Source organism: Dama dama, chromosome 17, assembly GCF_033118175.1.
Source record: "Dama dama isolate Ldn47 chromosome 17, ASM3311817v1, whole genome shotgun sequence".
NCBI lineage: Eukaryota > Metazoa > Chordata > Mammalia > Artiodactyla > Cervidae > Dama > Dama dama.
In genome coordinates, this window is record NC_083697.1 from 22,099,499 (window position 1) to 22,120,600 (window position 21,102).

The 21,102-nt window shown below is 40.3% G+C and overlaps 1 long non-coding RNA gene across 1 annotated transcript in view; it reads left to right on the plus strand.

Annotated features, from left to right (window-relative positions):
* The window catches only part of LOC133071638 (uncharacterized), a 264,630-nt gene that overhangs the window by 228,759 nt on the left and 14,769 nt on the right, over nucleotides 1-21,102 (plus strand). Inside the window, exon 6 of the long non-coding RNA XR_009696488.1 lies at nucleotides 16,220-16,356. This is a non-coding gene — a long non-coding RNA (uncharacterized LOC133071638). The remainder of the gene's footprint in view (nucleotides 1-16,219; nucleotides 16,357-21,102) is intronic.

Sequence of the window (21,102 nt, forward strand, 5' to 3'; positions counted from 1 at the left end):
ACTAGGAAGGGTAATTAGGAAACCACCAGAGTAACAGAAATATTTCTATTTTGATCTGGGTAGTCATTGCATGTGGATATATGTAGGCAAAAATTCTTCCAACTGTTCATTTCAGCTTTGTGCATTTCATTACATGTAGATTATACCTCAAGAAAAAAGGGGGAGACATTTTTTTAAAAAAGGAGACACATAGCCAAACTTTTTTCCAATAAGAAACACTTCCAGACTTTCTTTAATTCTCCAGATTTCTAAAAGTGAGAGATCGCAAAGAATTAAGGGGCAGTCAGAAAAGAAGAGGACAATGATCACAGAGCAGGATAGTTTCCATTTCCCTTCAAACTCGTGGCAAAGCAACTGGAAGAGAGACAAAGAAATAATGCCCTCACCCCATCACGACTTAGTTCTCATGAAAGAGAATGCATCCCCAAAGTCATCACCTGTATGTACACTGTGACTTTAAAGCCCTTTCATGAAAACAACGAGGGCTCCATCCTAGGGAACCCTGGCCATACAGAGATGATGAGTACAAACTGCTGTCCAACCCTTAAGTAACCTTTTCTGGAGGCACAGTTTCACAACTATAGTTCAGTGCAACTAATGCACAGATATATTCTTAGGGATGTGCCAAATGATTTTCATTTTTAGTTATTTTTGCTTTTACGTTTTGGCCACAAAGTGGCATGTGAGATCTTAGTTCCCTGACCAGGGAGTGAATTGGTGCTCCCAGGAGTGGAAGCATGGAGTCTTAACTGCTGGACCACCAGGAAAGTCAAATGACTTCTCTTTAAAATGACTTTCTCTAAAAATGACTTTCTCTTTAAAAGGGCTGCTGCATTATTCAAAGTGGGGAAATAATGCCTCTGAGGGCCTTAGTTAGGACCAACAAGAGGAACACAAGAAAAAAAAAAAACTTTATTTCATATTTTAAAATTTAAAATATTCTTATACCCCCATTCCTCAATATTTTCTTCTTTAATTTCCCGTTTGCCTCCCCACACACAAACTACCACCACCATCAGACAACCATATTGTTCTACTTCCTGGATTAGAAGAGAGGATGTATCAACAAATTAACAGATTTTATTCTTAAAAGATTTAATTTTTAATTTAAAATTTGGAATTTTAAAACTTAGGCAGTTTGGAAACCAATAAAGAGCCATGCCAGATACAATATAAATGGGAAACTATCTGATACATAAGAGGAAAATATCCCATCCTCACTCTACTCCCTGTCAATCTCCAACCTCTATAAAGTACAAAGGAGTCCTCAGGCTAAAAGAAGATTCCATCTTATTGCAATGGAAACACAGAAGTGGTAACAGAACATCTAAAGGGTCCCAGAAAGAGGAAGCTTGCCCTCGAGTTCTTGGGTTGAATTCTAGGAAGAATTCAAAACCCCTATATGGGCTGGTGGTCTCTGGGAGGAAAGGAAACCAGCTCCCATTGTTTAGGCAGAGCCTGTGGAAATGACATAGCCTTGGAGGAAAAATTGTTGCATGGCACGCCTACCCATGGAGACAACGCCTTAGGCTTCCCCATGCTCCGACACAGCCTGGATGATTTACATGGCTCCTCAGAGAAGCAAATAGAGAGTGATAAAAATGGAGGGCACATGGAGATGGGAATTAGGTACAACTAGGCAATTACATTGGACGCTGAAGAAAGCTGAGTGCCAAAAAATTGAAGCTTTTGAACTATAGTGTTGGAGAAGACTCTTGAGAGTCCCTTGGACTGCAGGAGATCCAACCAGTCCATCCTAAAGGAGATCAGTCCTGGCTGTTCATTGGAAGGACTGATGTTGAAGCTGAAACTCCAGTACTTTGGCCACCTCATGTGAAGAGTTGACTCTGGAAAAGACCCTGATGCTGGGGGGGATTGGGGGCAGGAGGAGAAGGGGACGATAGAGAGTGAGATGGTTGGACGGCATCACCGACTCAATGGACATGGGTTTGGGTAAACTCCGGGAGTTGGTGATGGACAGGGAGACCTGGCATGCTGCGATTCATGGGGTCGCAAAGAGTCAGACACGACTGAGAGACTGAACTGAACTGAACTGAGGCAACTACATAGACCTTCATTTAAAGACCAGATAGGATGACTGTTCCAGTGGATGCCTGACAACATCAAGGACAACACTGATCTCCTGCCTTCCCCTCAACAATGCAGCCATGACCACTGCTAGCCCACAGGAACTTTTATGCAGCTTAGAAAAAATACCTGCAAAATGTATACTGCTTAGTGAAAGGAGCGGTTAGCTTTCAGCTGACTTGTCTCTCACCTACCCCAACCCCCAAGCCATGGTACTTAGAAATAGAACTCAGATCGTCTAACTCTTTTACCTGAGCCACATCAACTCCAAACCTGCCTGAATAGTTGAGACTAACCCATCTCAGGAAATATATCTAAAACTTCATGCAAATTAAATCTATCCCAATAAATAATCATGGTATTAAAAAAATTGTAATTAAGAAAATTCAATCTTATGCAACCTAAGATATAAAGGAAAAACCACAATGCAACGGTAGAAGCTACAGAGATATAGTCATGACCCATAACCCCAAATGGGCAACTCACAAACGGGAGTTGCAAATTAGAATTGGAGAGCCTCTTCCCAAGGAGCAAGGGGTCTGAGTCCTACACTGAAGTCTCCAGCCCAAGGGTCCTGTACAAGGAAGATAAGCCCCTGGAATATTTGGCTTGGAAAGCCAGCAGGGCTTACTTTCCAGAGAGGCAGAGAGCCGTGGGAAATAGAGACCCCACTCTTAAAGGCCACCCACAAAATCTCACACACTCCAGGACCCAGGGCAGAAGCAGTAGTTTGAAAGGAGCCTGGGTCAGACCCACTTGCTGATCTTGGAGAGTCTCCCGAAGAGGCAGAGGCAATTGGAGTTCATCCCGGAGACATAAACACTGGTGCCAGTCATTCTGGGGAGCTTGCTCTACTCTGAGGACACTGGTTTAGGCAATTTGGAATGCTCCCTTTAGCTTTACCAGCACCTGGGGCCTAGGGCCCGGGCCTGCCCAACAGCCTGTGGCACCAGTACTGGGATGCCAGAGCAGTCTGGTACAGGCATAAAGACAGACACAAAGCTCAATGGAACAGAAATGAACCCCTCTTGTATGGGCAATTAATCAATGACAAAGGAGCTAGGAATATATAACGGAGAAAAATCAAACAAACAGATTCTTTGATAAATGATCTTAGAGAACTGGACAACTACATGTAGAAGAGTCAAAGTGGACTTTTCTATTGGGCTTCCATGGAGGCTCAGTGGTTAAGAATCCATCTGCCAATGCAAGAGACCCAGGTTTGATCCCAGGGCCAGGAAGATCCCCTGGAGGAGAAAATGGCAACACTCCTGTATTCTTGCCAGGAAAATCCCTTGGACAGAGGAGCCCAACAGGCTACAGCCCATAGAGTTGCAAGGTCGGACACGAATGAGCAACTGAACACATTCTATCACACCATGAAAAAAATAAACTCAAAATAGATTAAAGACTTCACTTAAGATCTCTGAAACCATGAAACCTCTGGAAGATAACATAAATAGTTAAGTTCTCAGACATCAGTCTTAGCAATGGTTTTTTGGCTATGTCTCCTCAGGCAAGGAAAACAAAGCAAAGATAAAGAAATGAGACTACATCAAACTAAAAGGCTTTGCATAGCAAAGGAAACTATCAAGCAAAACAAAAGGCCACCTACTGAATGGGAGAAGATATTTGCAAATGACATGTCCAACAAGATGTTGGTACCCAAAATATACAAAGAACTCACACAACACAACATCAGAAAAACAAATGATCTGCTTAAAAATTAGGCAGAGGATTTAAATAGACATTTCTCCAAAGAACACATACAGATAGCTACCAGGTGCTGAGAAGGTGCTCAACATCACTGACCATCGGGGAAATGCAAACCAAAACCACCTGTCATAAGGGCCATCATCAAAAAGACAACAAAGAAGAAATTTTGGCAATTATATGGTGAAAGGAAAAGTCCTCCTCCACTGTTGGTGATAATGTAAATTGGGGCAGGCACCAATTAATGTAAATTGGTACAGGTTTCTCAAAAAACTAAAACTTGAACTACCACATGACCCAGGAATTTCACTCCTGGGTATACATATGGAAAAAATAAAAACATTAATTGTAACAGATACATGTACCCCAATGTTCATAGCAGCAGTATTTATGATTGCTTAGATAGGGAAGCAACTTTACTGTCCATCAACAAATGCATGGAGAAGGAAGAGGTGGTATGTGTATGAACATGGAATACTACTCAGTCATAAAAGAGAAAGTTTGCCATTTACAGCGACATGGATGGACTTGGAGGGGATTACACTAAGTGAAATGAGTCAGGCAGAGAAATAAAAATACGTCACGATCTCCCTTATATGTAGAATCTAAAAAATAAAATAAAAAATACAAACAAGACAAAATGAGAACACACTCATAGATACAAGGAACCAACAGGTTGTTGCCAGAGGAAAGGAGGGGAAGGTGGGCTGAATGAAATAGGTGGAAAGGATTAACACTTACAAACCTCCAGTGTTGTAATAAACACATCACAGGGATGTAATAGAAATTATAAGGTCAATGATATTGAAATAACTTTGTATGGTTCTAGATGGTTACTAGATTTGTAATGTCGATCATTTCACAATGTCTGCTAATGTCAAATCATTATGTAGTACACATGAAACTAATATTGTGTGTCAACTATATTTCAATTAAAAAAAGAGGCATTCAGAACATAAGAGATCCTTAAACACAGGCATTCAACACAAAGTTATATGCTTCATGAAACAAAAAATTCTAGATCTCCTTTGTCAAACATGTGAAATAGGCCTTTTCAAACTTCTCAAGCTAAATCTCAAGGATTCTTTTATCAAAGGCGATTTCTTTCACCCAAAGTGTTCTGCTGTGAGGAAGCCTGTTTAATAACATTAGAAAACTGTGGGTCAGAGTCAGCACTGATTTTAGAAAGAGACATTTGAACCTAGCATTTTAAAAAATAGAATAATAAGCATTTCCAGTACTGATATTTCTCCATCTTTTTGTTTAAGCATGATATTTTTAGGTGTAAAATAATATTACCCTATTATAGATTACTGTGAATCCAGAGGGGAACAAACTCAGATAATTTCATCACCATAACACAACAATTATAATTTTTGCCTAATACCCAACAGTACTTTTTTCCAGATCATTTTGAAAGTTTGAGGATGAAACCTTCAGCATAGATTAAATAGCCTTTAATAGAGATGACTCACTGTTGTAAATTCTTCACCTCTTTAAAGATATTTATCTCATTATAGTAGAGATCAGATGATAAAGTCGTGGGAAATTTTTTACAACAGGCCTCAGTATTGAAAGAGATAAGAAGTTCTCAATAATGAAACTTAGGTTAACTCCTGGTGAGACCCAACTTCAACCATGCCAGTTGCAGTGAACCAGCTCAGTCCTGCTCTACTTAATTATGGTATGGTACTGTTGGAAACAAGAAAATAATCCAGTCCAGTTTTTCAATCTAAAGGTTAAGAGACATTGCCTACTCCAGATCTGAGCATATAGACATACTGAGCCCATGGGAGAAAGGATAGGAAAGAGAATCTATCTGTGAATGACAATTGGGAAATTCATTTTACAGGCCTACTGCACAACAGTAAAAACCAATAGCAGATAGAACAGAATCTCTAGTTAGCACATGAGGGCACTGAGGTGGGAGAGAACAAAATGGAAATAAATGAACAAGCTCAATGACTCTCCTTCCTTTCCTTTTCTTTTTTTTCCAATCACACTACACTTCTGTTTGCTCCACTTGAAGCACCAAATAATGACTATACTGATTGCTACAGGCTAAAAAGGACTTGTTCAAGTTTCATTTCAACTAGGGAAAAAAGCTTAATTTGAACATTAAATATATAATAGTCCTCCTTAAAAAGGAATAAAACTACCATATGACCCAACAGCTGAACTATTTCAAATCCTAAAAGATGATGCTGTTAAAGTGCTGCACTCAACATGCTAGCAAATTTGGAAAACTGAGCAGTGGCCACAGGACTGGAAAAGGTCAGTTTTCATTCCAATCCCAAAACAGGGCAATGCCAAAGAATGCTCAATCTATTGCACAATTGCACTCTTTTCACATGCTAGCAAGGTAATGCTCAAAATGCTTCAAGCTAGGCTTCAGCAGTATGTGAATCGAGAATTTCCAGATGTACAAGCTGGGCTTAGAAGAGGCAGTGGAACCAGAGATCAAATTGCCAACATCTCTTGGATCACAGAAAAAGCAAGAGAATTCCAGAAAAACACCTTCTTCTGCTTCATTGACTATGTTTGCCAAAGCCTTTAACTGTGTGGATGACAAAAATGTGGAAAATTCTTCAATAGATGGGAATACCAGACCACTTTAGCTTCCTCCAGAGAAATCTATATGTGGGTCAAGAAGCAGTTAGAATTGGACATGGAACCACAGACTGGTTTGAACCTGGGAAAGGAGTATGTCAAGGATGTATATTGTCACCCTGCTTATATAACTTATATGCAGAGTACACCATGTGAAATAATGACTGGATTAATCACAAACTGGAATTAAGGTTGCTGGGAGAAATATCAACAATCTCAGATATGCACATGATACCATTCTAATGGCAGAAAGTGAAGAGGAACTAAAGAGGCTCTTGTTGAGGGTGCATAAGGACAGTGAAAAAGCTGGCTTAAAACTGGCTGGCTTAAAACTCAACATTCAGAAAACTAAGATCTGGTTCCATCTGGTTCATCTGGTTCCATCACTTCATGGCAAATAGTTGGGAAAATATTTCATTTTTTTGAGCTCCAAAATCACTGTGGATGGTGACTGTAGCCATGAAATTAAAATATACTTGCTCCTTGGAATGAAAGCTATGATAAACTGAGGCAGCATATGAAAAGCAGAGATATCAGTTTGCTAGCAAAGGTCCCTATAGTCAAAGCCAGGCTTTTTCAGTAGTCATGTACAGATGTGAAAGTGAAAGTCAAGTCACTCAGTCGTGTCTGACTCTATGTGACCCCATGGATTACAGCCTACCAGGTTCCTCTGTCCATGGAATTTTCCAGGCGAGAATACTGGAGTGGGTTGCCATTTCCTTCTCCAGGGGATCTTCCCAACCCAGGGATCAAACCCAGGTCTCCTGCTTTGCAGGCAGACGCTTTACCTTCTGAGCCACCAGGGAAGCCCCTCTACAACTTTCTACAACTTTCAAAGATGTGAAAGTAGGACCATAAAGAAGGCTGAGCACTGAAGAACTGATGATACCAAACTGTGGTGCTGGGGAAGACTCTTGAGAGTCCCATGGACAGCAAGGAGATCAAACTAATCAATCTTAAGAAAAATCAACCCCAAATATTCACTGAAAGGACTGATGTTGAAGCTGAAGCTCCAATTTGGCTCCCTGATGCAAAGAGGCAACTCATTGGTAAAGACCTTGAAACTGGGAAACATTGAGCGCAGATGAAGAAGACGGTGATGGAGGATGAGATGATTGGATGGCATCACTAACTCAATCCACATGAATTTGAGCAAACTCCGAGAGAGAGTGGACAGGGAATCTTGGTGTGCTGCAATCCTTGGAGTCCCAAAGAGTTGGACAAAGAGTCGAACTTAGCAACTAAACAAGTAGTACTTGTACTGTAAACAAAAAGAACAGAGTGTCTCTCATTATCCAGTTATACAAAGAGTTAAGTCTCATCCTTTATTGTGACTCTATGGATCACAATAAACTGGAAAATTCTGAAAGAGATGGGAATACCAGGCCTCCTGATCTGCCTCTTGAGGAACCTGTATCAAGTCAGGAAGCAACAGTTAGAACTGGACATGGAACAACAGACTGATTACAAATCGGAGGAGTATGTCAAGGCTGTATATTGTCACCCTGCTTATTTAACTTATGTGCAGAGTACATCATGAGAAACTCTGGGCTGGAAGAAGCACAAGCTGGAATCAAGATTGCTGGGAGAAATATCAATATCTGTCAGATATGCAGATGTCTGCCAGATATCTCAGATATGCAGATGACACCACCCTCATGGCAGAAAGTGAAGAAGAACTAAAGACCCTCTTGATGAAAGTGAAAGAGGAGAGTGAAAAAGTTGGCTTAAAGCCCAACATTCAGGAAACTAAGATCATGGCATCCGGTCCCATCACTTCATGGCAAATAGATGGGGAAACAGTGGCTGACTTTATTTTGGGGGACTCCAGAATCACTGCAGATGGTGACTGTAGCCATGAAATTAAAAGGTGCTTACTCCTTGGAAGGAAAGTTATGATCAACCTAGACAGCATATTAAAAAGCAGAGACATTACTTTGCCAACAAAGCTTCCTCTAGTCAAGGCTATGGTTTTTCCAGTAGTCATGTATGCATGTGAGAGTTGGAAGGTGAAGAAAGCTGAGCACTGAAGAATTGATACTTTTGAACTGTGGTGTTGGAGAAGACTCTTGAGAGTCCCTTAGACTGCAAGGAGATCCAACCAGTCCATCCCAAAGGAGATCATTCCTGGGTGTTCATTGGAAGAGCTGATGTTGAAACTGAAACTCCAATACTTTGGCCACCTGATGCAAAGAGCTGACTCATTTGAAAAGACCCTGATGCTGGGAAAGATTGAGGGCAGGAGGAGAAGGGGATGACAGAAGATGAGATGGTCAGATGGCATCACCGACTCAATGGAGATGAGTTTGAGTAAACTCCGGGAGTTGGTGATGGACAGGGAGGCCTGGCATGCTGCAATTCATGGGGTCACAAAGAGTTGGACACGACTGAGTGACTGAACTGAACTGAACTAAAGTTTCATCCCTCTGCAGTTTCCCAGGACAGCTGCCCTGAGAGGAATTTGGGATGGAAGAAAAATAGGGTGAAGCATTCATATTTTGGACATATGTGTCCCTAGATAGTTAAGATGCAGATCTAAGAGAGATCTCAATGACACTGGATCTTATATCTTCCAGTAAAGAATCACTGAAATCACTAAACTTGAGAAGTTTGTTTTGTGTGTGTGTGATTAGCAGTAATCTTTTACCTAGATGTATGCTTGACTACAGACTTTCCAAGTGGTCAGTGGTGTAGAATCCACCTGCCAATGCAGGAGAGGGGGATTTGATCCCTGGGTTGGGAAGATCCCCTGGAGAGGGAAATGGCAACCTGCTCCATTATTCTTGTATGGGAATCCCATGGACAGAGGAGCCTAGTGCGGCCGCAATACATGAGATAATAAAAGAGTTGGACACAACTTAGCAACCGAACAACAACCACTACAAATGCTTGACTACATCTATTTCCCAGGTTTAAAAAAAAAATTATATATATATATATATGCAGCTCCTCCTCTACCTCTTTGGAACAGTCCTCTCAGAGCTTCTGAGAGTCTGTAGTCCTCAGAAAAGTGAAAGTGAAAGTCATTCAGTCATGTCCAACTCTTTGTGACTCCATAGACTATAGCCCGCTAGGCTCCTCTGTCCTTGGAATTCTCCAGGCAAGAATACTGAGTGATTCTTTTGAACTGTGGTGTTGGAGAAGTCTCTTGAGATTCTCTTAGACTGCAAGGAGATCCAACCAGTCAATCCTAAAGGAAATCAGTCCTGAATATTCATGGGAAGGACTGATGCTGAAGCTGAAACTCTAACATTTGGCCACCTGATGTGAAGAACTGACTCACTGGAAAAGACCCGGATGCTGGGAAAGATTGAAGGCAGGAGGAGAAGGGGACAACAGAGAATGAGCTGGTTGGATGGCATCACCAACTCGATGGACTTGAGTTTGAGGAAGCTCCGGGAGTTGGTGATAGACAGTGGGGCATGGCGTGCTGCAGTCCATGGGGTCGCAAAGAGTCGGACACGACTGACTCAACTGACTGACTGACTGAATACTGGAGTGGGTAACCATTCCCTTCTCCAGGGGATCTTCCCAACCCAGGGATCGAATCCAGGTTTCCCACATTGCAGGTGGATTTTTTACTGTCTGAGCTACTAGGGAAGCCCAGTCCTCAGTAAGGTGCTTGAATAAAACTTGGAGCTCTTATGTTGTGTGTTTTTCTTTCAGTCAACAAGTTGTTGTTTAGTTGCCAAGTCATATTTGACTCTTTTGTGACCCCATGGACAGAAAGGCTTCTGTCCATGTGATTTCCCAGGCAAGAATACTGGAGTGAGTTGCCGTTTCCAGAGGATCTTCTCAACCCAGGAGTTGAACCCTGAAAAAGTTGGCTTAAAGCCCAACATTCAGGAAACTAAGATCATGGCATCTGGTCCCATCACTTCATGGCAAATAGATGGGGAAATAGTGGAAATACAGGTCTCCTGTATTGGCAGGCAGATTCTTCACCATTGTATCACCAGGGAAACCCAGATTTGATATACAGTCTCATATAAGTTACAGACGTGCAATAAAGTGATTCAAAACTTGTAAAGGTTATCCACTTATAGTTATTACAAAATATTGCCTATATTCCCTGTGTAGTACAATATATTCTTGTAGTTTATTTTTATGCATAATAATTTGTACCTCTTACTCCCCTACCCCATGTTGCCCCTCCCCGCTTCCCTCTCTCCACTAGTAACCAATAGTTTGCTGTCTATATCTGTGAGAGACAGACAGATATAATTTTAATCACTAGAAATATTATGAAATAATAGCCAATAAAATCAGAAGTTTCTCATTAAAAAAATATCTTTTGCCTTGCAGAAAGCAGTTTTAAGTTGACCTTTTCCAGGGAGGATCAAATTAAATGTGGTGACAACTAGAGTCACAAACCACAAATATTTATTTTATTCATATCCAAGAAGTTGATGAAAGAAAATATTTAATATGCATATCCCCTATAATCAGGAACAGAAAAGAAATAATTGAGTTAATTTAATAAAGCACATTACCCACAAAAATATCCCTCACCCTTAAACTGCACATTTTCATTCACTGACTCTTCAGTAGAGCTTAAATTGTACCCTGACAGATTTCAGAATATTAAAGTCAAGTTGCTAAAAATGAGTAGGTGTGAGTAAACTTATCAGAAGATAGGAAGATAGTTAAGAAAAATCATACCTAGTTTCTCAATCTTCCAGGGCAAAGAGATGACCTCCTGAGAATGAAAGTTTTAGGTTAATGCTCCAGAGAATTTGGAATAGTCATTGAAGAGTAGAGCAGAGAAAGCTGAATGTTGATAGGAAAGTTGAATAAATAAGGCAAAAATACATATTGCCATCCTTGAATACCAGCAGTTTTGTTTGTACAATTGTACAATTGGCATAAGGGATCCATTGAAGTTCTTTGACTATTGAATTGTATTAGGAGAGCAATATCTTGCAACACAGTATGAAATGGGGAGAAACTCCACGAGTCCACACATCAGGTCCTGAGAACAAGAATGGGTGCAGAAGCAGTGTGAATGTAAAGAAGAGAATAGGGTTAAGCTACATACTAAGAAAGTAAGAATTTTTTTATTGAGCAATCAAATGAAAGTAATGGAAGTGTCTAATATTTTGCACCAAGTTACTATGAAGAATTGAACAATGAATTTCCTTGTGCATCTCAAAAGGATATAAAATCAATCAACATACTGGAAAAGTTGATAGAAGAATCTGACATATTTTTGATCATGTTGTTAGGAGGACGGAGCCTTGAAACAAGTTATTTTGAGATGAGAGCAAGTCCAGCCAAGGGAGAAATAATAAGCATGCCATTGGTGCTGTTAGATGTCATGGCAGGGCTGAAGATTCAAATGAAAATTGCCTAGAAAGGGTTGCTAAGGTGCAAAAAGAAAACAGAGGAGAGAGAAGAAAAAAAGTTGTAATCAGAGAGCCAAAAAAAATGGAAAAGCTGTAAGTAAGTATTCAGTAGCACCAACCATATCATATCTCTTCAGTAATCAATGGAGGGGTGGTCTTCCCCACAAATGTAAATTACTAAGTTGACTGGAGAGGAGGCAAATCAATAATATACACAGGTCTCCACACAAGATAGCGTTGCTCACTATTATGTGTGTATGTAATACAGAGATGGCACTAGTGGTAAAGAACCTGCCTGCCAATGCAGGAGACATAAGAGACACGGGTTTGATCCCTGGGTCAGGATAATCCCCTGGAGGAGGGCATGGCAACCCACTCCAGCATGCTTGCCTGGAGAATCCCGTGGACATAGGAGCTTGGTGGGCTACAGTCCATAGGGTTGCAAAGAGCCAGACACGGCTGAAATGACAGCACACACACACATATATGTGTGTATATACATACATATACATATATATACATATATATATATATGTATGTATGTATGTTGAAGAAGGAAATGGCAACCCACTCCAATAGGAATCTGGCAGGCTATGGGGCCCATGGTGTCAAAGAGTTGGACATGACTGAACACAAGCACAATGCATGATATGTGTATGTATATATACAGTTGACCATTGAACAACACAGGTTTGAACAACACAGACTTGAACTGTGTAAGTCCACTTATATGTAGATTTTTTTTCAATAAATACTGTGATACTCCATGATCCAAAGTTGGTAGAATCAGTGGATACAGAGGGCAACTATAGAACCATGGCATGGATTTTTGACTATGTGGAGGGTCAGCACCCCTAACCCTTATGTAGTTCAAGGGTCAACTGTATATCCTATTGCTTCTGTTTCTCTGGTGAATGCAATACACCATATATTTAATCTTTTAATTAGTTTGATGAACTAAAGTCCAGTGTGACTGGTTTGGGGGTCAAGGAAGACATGGATTGAACTGGGATCACCTCAAATGTACCCAGAAAATATAAATAGCATTTTTATATGATTATTATGAAATTTAGTAATACAAATAAAATTTTTAAAAATTCAAATGAAAAAGAATTCAAAAATGTTAGTATAACAACTACCACCACAATAATAATAGAACACCCTAGAGCAGTTCTACTGCCTGCTTATGCAGTGACAACTGGAGCCTTAAAGTTTTCCCTTATTGTACTTGCTACATTTTGTGAAGTCTGTGCTCACTGCATAACCCTGTGTGACTCTATAAGTAATTCTTTCCTGAATGATAGTTATTTCCATGAGATCTATGAACAAGATCCATCACTGCAGTGACCAGAGGTAACAATATAGCATCCAAAGCATTTCAGACGCCTTGAATACAATGCTGTTCATCCAACACTATCTCAGTCTTACTCTTCTAATCATTAATGAGCCTGAAGGTCAATAAACATTTAATGATAAGAAAGAAACGTCCCTCAAAAATGAAAATATCTTTAGGAAGAAGTCCTAGTTGAGGACTCCTGGAACAATGGGTACTGTCATTCATTGCTCATTTTGTTTTAGTGCTGAATAATATTCCATTGTCTGGATGAACCACAGTGTATCCTCTCACCTACCAAAGGATGGGCTTCCCAGGTGGTGCTCGTGGTAAAGAACCTGCCTGCTAATGCAAGAAACATAAGAGACATGGGTTCAATCCTTGGGTCAGGAAGAACCCCTGGAGAAAGAAATGGCAATCCATTCCACTATTGTTACCTGGAGAACTCCCATGGACAGAGGAGACTGGAGGGCTAGAGTCCATAGGGTTGAAAAGAGTTAGACATGACTGAAGTGACTGAGCATACACACATCCTTCTAATTTTTTTACCTGTATGGATGAATCCATTTTTTATTTTTGCCCTTCTAAAGATATATATCACTTCATGGCAAATAGATGGGGAAACAGTGGAAACAGTGGCTGACTTTATTTTTCTGGGCTCCAAAATCACTGCAGATGGTGATTGCAGCCATGAAATTAAAAAACACTTGCTCCTTGGAAGGAAAGTTATGACCAACCTAGATAGCATATTAAAAAGCAGAGACATTACTTTGCCAACAAAAGTCCATCTAGTCAAGCCTATGGTTTTTCCAGTAGTCATGTATGGATGTGAGAGTTGGACTATAAAGAAAGCTGAGTACCGAAGAATTGATGCTTTTGAACTGTGGAGTTGGAGAAGACTTTTGAGAGTTCCTTGGGCTGCAAGGAGATTCAACCAGTCCATCCCAAAGGAGATCAGTCCTGGGTGTTCATTGGAAGGACTGATGTTGAAGCTGAAACTCCAGTACTTTGGCCACCTGATATGGAGAGCTGACTCATTGGAAAAGACCCTGATGCTGGGAAAGATTGAGGGTGGGAGGAGAAGGGGACAACAGAGGCTGAGATGGTTGTATGGTATTGCTGACACAATGGACATAGTTTTGAGTGGACTCCGGGAGTTGGTGATGGACAGGGAGGCCTGGCGTACTGCGTTTCATGGGGTTGCAAAGAGTTGGACACGACTGAGCAACTGGACTGAACTGAACTGAACTGAACTGAAAGAAATATACAGATCAACTTAGCTAAGAGCATATTCAATGTCTCCATTTTCAGTCCCCCAAAGTATTTCAAACTTGCTGGCCTAAAGAGTGGCCTTCGATTTGCATTTGCCATAGCTGGACACTTATGTTAAGAATAACTAACTTGCCTGAGGTTCCTGAAAGTGAAATAGATCTGTATGCTTTAATAGGTAAAAATGAAATGTTCATTTATATAAGGAATTAGGTAAAAGGAGAAACGAATTAATGAACCCTGGCTGCCAAGTTCATGGTGCTCAGTCTCAAAAGTACCTCAAGATATGGGACTTCCCTGGTGGTCCAATGGTTAAACCTCTAAGCCTCTACTTGGGATTCTGCCTCCTGGGAGTCTTCCTCTGAGCTTCACTTCTTTCTTTCTCACCTGTGACCTGGTATTTAAATAAAATCTATGTCCCCCCACCCCACCATCCTTCATTTCATCTAGGTATGAGTCCCCCACCCTGCCAACCTTCTCTGCATCTAGGTATGAGTCTATCTTTTTCTTCAGAGTCAAATTTTATAAACAGCTGATTTGTTTATTCAGCAAATACCTTGTAAGGGTCAACTGCATACAAGGTTTTGCTTTAAGTACTAGAGATTCAGTGAAGAACACAGTAGACAAAAGCCCATGTGGAGTATGGAGAGTTGTGACTGTGTCCTCATTTCCAGTTCTATCACTACCCATCTGGCTTCTGCCTCTACCCATCTTTGCAAACTGTTCTCACCAAGGTCACTAAAGATTTCCTAGTAAACCTTATAGAAATGTGTTTCCTTCTCATCTTACTAGATGCAACTTTTGCAGCATTTGAGATGATGATCACCTTTTCTCAAAACCCTGGCCTCATGGACTGCCCTGTTGGTCCAGCAGTTGGGACTCCACGTTTCCACTGCAAAGGGTATGGGTTTGATCCCTGGTGGGAGAACTAAGATCCCATGTGCTACATAGTGTGAAGAAAAAAAATAAAAATATTTTTTTAAAAACCCTAGGCCAAAATAAAGAAATAAATAAATGTAAATAAATAAATAAATAAAAACAAAAAACCCTAGGCCATTCAGATGATATCCACCCCCTGATTACAAACATTTAATGGCTGCATATCCCTTTTAGGACAGTTTTGAATCCTGCACAGTTAGCCTTAGTCCTTGTTAGCCTTGGTCCTGGTCTGCCATTTTTGGTTCCAACCATCCTAATCTCTCCATGATTCACTAGAAATGGCACATATTCCTTCTCCCTTCTTCCATTGACTCATCCCTACTCACTCTGCATGCCTCAACTTTGGCATCCTTTTGTCAGGGGGCCCCAAGCTTCCAATTATTAATTCTGAGTGTTTCTTACAAACTTTCATAAAAACTGTAATTCTTCATCTAGCAGTATCTATCACAGTATGCTTTCCTCATCAGTTTACCTGTCTGTATCCTCTTGGGATACATAAGACCCTGAAGAGTGAAGACTAACTCTTAGTCAATGTATGTTTCCAGTGTCTCGCATACTGTTGGACATAGAATAGTTTGCTAATAACTATTAGCTGAATTAAGATTATATATGTTGGAAGTTCCTTGGTAGTCCAGTAGCTAAGACTCTATTCTCCCAATGCAGAGGCCATAGGTTTAATCCCTCATCAGGGAACTAGATCCCATATGCTACAACTAAGACCAGGTGTAGTTAATAAATAAATTAGGAAAAAAAAAAGATTATATGTTGATGATCTATTTTATGCCAGGCAGTGTGCTGCTTGCCTTATAAATAGTATCTCATTTCAACCTCACCAAAAACCCCCTCAAGACACCAGTTTTTATCATAGGGAAATTGGGGCTCCAAGTAGTAAAATAATCCAGCTGTACCTGTGGTTTCCCAGCAGCCCACTGGTGAACAGTCTCAACAAGAGGAACCACCAGAGTGAGGACATTCTACCCGGTCAAGGGAGAGAAGATGAAGGAGCACCTGTTATTCAAGGACCTAACCTGGAAGTTGATCAACTGGAACTGACTGGAGGTGAGCATGGGATGGTCTAGAGGTCAAGAGGAAGATTCGACCTAACCTTGAACTCACTGAAAGACAGTTATAGGTTTAAAAGAAGACAAACTGAAATCATGTAGTTTGTTCTTATACTGGAAATTTATTAAGATTCTCTCAGTAAAGTTTTACAATTTTCTTTTCAACAGGTCACAAAGATGGTAAGTGGTGAGGGAAGATTTGAACCCAGGTTTGACTTTATAGCAAAAAGTATATTTCGTCTATCTCTGAGCTTCAGAATGAATTAAAGAAAATTACATCATTGCTGCTAGAAGAACCTTCATTATGATTCCAGGTCAAGGTGCCAGAATCTGTGGCTTTGTTTTTTAAATATGTTTCTCTATATGAGAACTTTTCAAGCTGTGCTGCTGGGTGGCATTTGACAAGTTTACATTTCTCAATATAACCTTTCCTTAATTACACAAAGAAACTTGTCTTGATGTGATAATGGTGTAGAAATGGGAAAAGGTGAAAGAATGGCTAGTAAGAACGAGAAATTCTGAGTCTAAATTTTTCTCACAAAGATCCACATACTAGCCGAGAAATCCCTGAAAGAAAGGCAGGCAAGTCATCTTTTCCTGGTGGGACATCTCTTGGTCTTTAACATCCAAACCTCATGATGGTACATATCTCTCAGCACAACATTTTGGGAAATAATATTTACATAGGCAAAATGTGTATTTAAATTTATTTGTGTCTTTAAAACTCAATACATTTTAAACAAAATGACACACATAAAAAGTCTCAATTATTTTTCCAAACTGACAGAATAAAAGAATCATATGAAAAGAACCCCAAGGGTCAGTTAAGTGGATGTATAATTCTTGCTGGCACCAAGAGAGGTTGTATTAACTACAGACAAAGCAAAGAAATTAACATCCATATTAATTTTTTTGGTGACTGGGAAATGATATTTTAAACATTTTCCATTCTTATAGACAGTTTATTTACTATACATAGTATTTGGAGGTGTTTACATTTCAAGAAGTTGGTTCAGAGTTTGGGATTAATATGCAGCATTATATAATTTTTATAATTTAAAATAATGTGAAATACATTTCCTGTGAATGTTCTTGTATTAATACCATAAAGTCTGATTTTCAGAAATGAATTACTGAAATTAAGCAGGAAATACCGATCAATGCATAGAAAGTAAAATCAGAAAGAGAGCTAAATTAGCACTCCTGCCCAGACAAAGAAGTCCTTCCAACTTAAGCTCCCCTCTGAATTCATCCCTCCGCATGGATAAAGGGACAAGGGACTGGGTCCAGAGCTCCTTCTAGAGTATACTCTGAACTCCTGGAATCCTAAAAGTCCCTTCGGTCAGGAGGAAGAGAAGGCAAAGAAGGATTCTGTCAGTAGTATCAGTGTCCTTTTAAAGAGCTCTCCAAGAATGCCACCCTCTCATCACTTCTGCTTGTATCTCATTTGCTAGAACTGTATCCAATGACACCTCTACCTATAAGGCAGGCAGGATATATGGCTGTATTACCATAACCAAAAATAAATAAATACAGGAAGGGGACACTTTTATATTAAGGGAAAAAGAGAAATTGGCCACAGATGGGATAATTTGTGAAGGAACTGTAATCTCCTAAGCCAACATTCACCTGCATTTTGTTTTTTAGCTTGTTAACAAGCTCAATAGCACTTCAATGGGCAATTAGCAGGAGGGAAATATTGGAATATCTTGTTTATTCCTTTGTCAGGAAATTGTCAATGCTCCTAGATAGGACAGGGAATTCTGTCCATTAGTGCCTTGTGAATATTTCTACTTTCTTATTCTAGAAGCATCTGAAATAATCTAGAATGGGCTGTTAATTCAATCTTGTTGTTGTTGGTTAGTCGCTAAGGTGTCTCCAATTCTTTGAGACCCCATGAACTATAGCCCACCAGGCTCCTCTGTCCATAGGATTTTCCAGGCAAGAATACTGGGGTGGGTTGCCATTTCCTTCTCCGGGGATCTTCCCAATCCAGGGATTGAACCCGTATCTCCTGCATTGGAGGGCAGATTCTTTACCGCTGAGCCACCAGGGAAGCCCAATTCAGTCTTAAAGGCACACTACTTACAACTGTCTGTGTATATCCCAAATTATGTCCGACAGCCTTTGGTTCAAGATGGCAGACAACAAAAGAGAAGAGGAGGGTGCTGTCAGTAGATATGAGAACTCAACAAGTTTCTAGTGGATGGAAAGAAGATGAAAATACCAGGGTCTTGCAGGGGGGAAAGGAAGGGATTTCAGCAAAAAAAAGAACCACCCTGAGTTCTAAGACACTGGATGAGGATATCTGAAGTGGAAAAATATCTGAAGGATATTTTTCACTGAAGAGTGAAAAAATAAAAGCAGGCCAAAAGCAGAAGTGTAAGGACAATTCTGACCATGGAAACATGCCCCCGTCACTGACCCACTGTCTGCCCTTCCCATCCTCATGTATTCGTATGTCTATTCATATGAGCACCAGCATTTTACCTACAGAGAAAAAAATAAACAGACACACAACAACAAAACAGTAAGGATTTTAAAAAATATAATTGTAGCTCTTTCCTGGGGACAATTAGGGAGGAAGGCCACAGAATAAAGTTCTCCCCATTCCAGTATTTGTACCTTCTCTATTCCCCTGATTAAACTCTGCACTTGCAGAAAGTAAAGTCTTCTGACCCAAACACACACATATACACACAGACTACTGTGTCCACATACATATAGACTATGGGAAACTAACCTACAACACCACAACAGACAAAACTCATGCTGCCTCCTTAGAACAATCAAATTAAGCTGTGCTAAACTTTCCAGCCAATATGGATGGATGCACAACATGGATCACATGAGAATGTAAATCCAAATGTGTGAAATCCTTGAACCTGGCCACCACCTTATAAATTTAAGATAATGAAGCTTCTCCAACTAACAAGTCCATCCTTGTTCCAAAAATAAAGTAATGTCCCTCTAGGTAGATCTCTCCTTCAATTTTAAGTCCCAGAAGAGGTAATCAATGCTTCTCCTCCCCAAATTCTTATTTTTCTCTGACCCAACAGGAGGGGTCACACTCCATGCCTGGATTGAGTCTTATTCCTTCCTCAACAACTTGCACCAACTTTTGTATTTTTCTTTAGTGGGTCACATTGGGGTAGCACCAATATCCGCACCTGCAGAACTGGATCACTCCAACCCCAGTGGTCTCATGAGTCCCAATCTTACAGATGTTCACAGGATCAGCCCTTTAACCACTGAGTTTAGAAAACGTTATGGAAATGTCTAAAACAAAATGTAAGCCTTAACACTTAAATCTCAGCAACTACCCACCACCAATAGCATTGTTTGAGCTAAAGTGGATATTTCAGACCTTAGCTACAACCTAAAACCGCATCATTGTTGCCAGTTGTAGGCCACCTCAGAGACAGTGTAATGGAGGAGAAGAAGGCAGACTACGGGAAATCATAAAAACATCCTTCTTATTGATGGACGAGGATGCACTATTTGAAAGATATCATTTTCCTAGCCAAGGGCAGCCTAGGACCTGGATCCAAAGCAAACCAAATGACCCACATTGTCCCTATTCCCTAAGCACTTGAATCTCAAACTTCTCCAATCCAGAGGGAAAAGCTTGCCCAACAAAAAGCAGCAGCAGAGGAATTCTGAGTGACAGAACAAAAGAGCTGAGGTTCTTCCACAATACCAACAGACTCACTCTTTCCCTGGGCCAAATGAACAATCTAGATGAGCTTACTTTACCAGCTTTCAGAAGAGAACACCCACAGAATGCCAAAGACTCCACCAAAGAGCTGATAGGAATCACAGTGGTGTCTACCTGCGTGGAGAAAGTATTGACTAGGAATGGGCATTAGGAAACCACCAGAATTATGGAACTGTTTCTATTTTGATCTCAGTAGTGACTGCATGTGGATATATAAGTAAGCAAAAATTCTTCCAACTGTTCACTTAATATTTGTGCATTTCATTGCATATAGAATATACCTCAAGAAAAAAGGGGAAAAATAATTTTTTTCTAAAAAAAGGAGACACACAGCCAAACTTTTTTCAAATAAGAAACACTGTCAGACTTTCTGTAATTCTCCAGATTTCTGGAAGTGATAGATCCCAAAGAAAGAACTAAGGGCAGTCAAAAAAAGAGGAAGACAATGATCACCGAGCAGGAAATGATCACATTTCCCTTCAAATTCATGTCAAAGCAACTGGAAGTGAGACAAAGAAATAACCACCCATAGCCCCATGCAACACAAGTTGGCTCTCATGAAAGAGAATGCATCCCCAAAGTCTTTACCTATATGTGCACTCTGACTTTAAATCCCTTTCATGAAAACAGAGAAGGCTCTACTCCAGGGAAACATCACGAAATAAAGATGTTGAGTCAGAACCCCTGTTCAGACCTTGAGTAACTTTCTCCGGAGGCACAGTTTCACAACTATGGTTCAGTGCACCTGGTCCACAGATTTATTCTCAGGGATGTGCCAAATGATGTTCTTTTTTTCTTATTTATTTCTGTTTTTACTTTTTGGCCACCAAGTGACATGTGAGATCTTAGTTCCCTGACCAGGGAGTGAATTGGTGCCCCCAGCAGTGGAAGCATGGAGTCTTAACTGCTGGACCACCAGGGAAGTCACAAATGACTTTCTCTTTAAAAAGGCTGCTGCATTATTCAAATTGGGGAAATAATGCCTCTGAGGGCCTTAGGATCAACAAAAAGAGCACAAGAAAAAAA